The sequence below is a fragment of the Galeopterus variegatus genome, unplaced genomic scaffold (genome assembly GCF_000696425.1).
Source record: "Galeopterus variegatus unplaced genomic scaffold, G_variegatus-3.0.2 Scaffold17351, whole genome shotgun sequence".
Classification (NCBI taxonomy): Eukaryota; Metazoa; Chordata; class Mammalia; order Dermoptera; family Cynocephalidae; genus Galeopterus; species Galeopterus variegatus.
The window spans coordinates 1-2248 of record NW_007743462.1 but is presented as its reverse complement, the minus strand read 5'-3'; positions in this window follow the sequence as shown (position 1 = coordinate 2248).

The window sequence follows — 2248 nt, the reverse complement described above, 5'->3', positions numbered from 1 at the left end:
GCAGTTTCCCAGGAGCCATAGCAGAGGGTGCCATCATGGGAAATGCAGTGGCCATGCGCAGTGGATGGTGGTGTGGCAAAGGGGTGACATGGGAGTAGACCCAGGACAGACAGGAAGGAGGAAGGGCGTGTCCTCAGGCAGCAGATTCAGAAACAAGCTTGTGCAAGCCTCGTGCCTGGGCCTCCGTCAACATATGATGATACGTGAGTGGTTTCCCATCCTGATAAAAATGTCAGAGTTTCAAAGTGAGGAAGAAGAGGAGGGGTGCTCCCAAGAGAGGAGGCCCTGCACCCTGACAGTCACCCTCCTGCCCTCACTCTGCCCTGCCCATCAGCACACCTGCAGCACCAGGGTCTCCTCAGTTTCCTCTAGGGAGCACCACACTCCATTCTTAAACCCCAAAGGAGCTCTGCTGACACTGTTGGTTTACACCTGTCATGAGCCAGGTGTTTCTAAACAGGTTCTCCATCTACATCTCACCCATGTATTCACTAGGCTTCACGATTTGTAAACTAATTAATAGCACTAACAATTTTTTACACACACATAAATTCTTCACCAATATGTTAGGAGAATTTTTCCTGTATTGGAAGGACATTTCTTAGTTTCAGCACCAGAGCAATGGACAGAGACATGCAATTATCGGTATTCACGGTGTTCCAGACTCCACACGGAAATGTCTTCACACACACAGTGTAGTAACAGTAAAGAACTCATTGTTATGTGTGATGTTTTTTCTTAAATAAATCCAGCAAACGCATTGTTATGTGTGATGATTTTTCCTAAATAAATCCAGCAATTTCTGACGTTAGATCGGAAGAAGTAAATCGTAGAACTTCTCTTTAACTAAACGTAAAACTAAATGAGATAAGAACAAGGGGTCAGTAAAGGGGATTGAATTGTTACATGCACTTTTGATGATGGTGAGTTGCAGAATAGAGCTGAGATATAGAAAATGAACGGATTTTCTAATTCTGAGCCCAAAGTTAGACCTGAATAGCATTCACCAGAATCTTTCCTACCGATGAAAGTGTTCTGACTGTAATACTGCATCAGGGATCTCTGCAGGCTCTGAGGTGTGCAGACCAGCTCCTGCCCCAGATCCCACAGTCAGGTAAGTGTCTGATCTTCCGATGGGGGGAGAAAGGAGAGTGTGGATAAGACACAGGCACATTCCACCCAAGATCTCTGCACAGGGAGAGAAGCCAGCGTATGTGGGGAAAAGCGTCTTTACTCAGTGGTTAACAATTCCTCATGAGAAAGGCAACTCTGTGTCTGGACATTGCACAGAATTAAAGAATAATGGATTTGGTTTAAATGTGGAAATTCCACTTGTTTGCAGACTTCATGTTTGTGTCTATTTATCATCTAATAAATAAAATAAAACCATATTTTCTATATAAAATTCTACAAACTATGAGGTTTCCTGAGGATGTACATTCTACACATACAACTGCAGGAATCACAATGCACCTGGACGAGGCACTGGGTTCTCTTCTCTGGAGTCAGCACATGGTGTATGCTGAGGAACCGTGTCCTGTGGTTCACTGTCAAATTGTGGCTGAGCTCTATGGTAATGCTAAGGCAGGGCCTGGCTGGGTATGTTGGGTCCTCTGATGGGGAGCTCTGGGNTCACAAAACTGTATCAGATCAATATGCTAAATATACAACCTTTTTAACCTGGGCTATGCTCCTATCTTAACACTCAAAAGGTAAATTTCCTGAGACAGTCAAATCAGTTATTATGAAATATAAGTGTTTAAGCTGTGATTTAAAATAAAAGAGAATAAAAAAGTCTCATCATTTATGTCATTTAGGTGATCTGTGTTCACAAGAAAGCTGCCTGATGGCGATAGATGATGTCAAATTAATATCTATGAAGATCTCTACTAAGCAACTCTACACAATATAGAAAAACCTTTTACTATTTTAAATCAGCACTTGTGAAGAACCTTTAAAAAGAAAGCTGAGGTTGTATCTTGATCATGTGTAACCAGTCAACAACAAAATCCCAGGGAAACTCTAAAAGGAGGTAGATGGCCAGGAAGCAAGCCTCAAAGATGATCTGGAAACCAATACTTGGGTGTCTTCAGCTTCCACATGTGAGGGGAATTTAATATGTTTTATTTATTTTCTGCCTATTTTCTCAATGTCCTGATAATTTCTTGATAAAATGCTACAGCACATGCAGTTGATAAAAAGCTACTTTATTTTGTGTTTCTGACCTGCGGTATGTCAACATTTATAT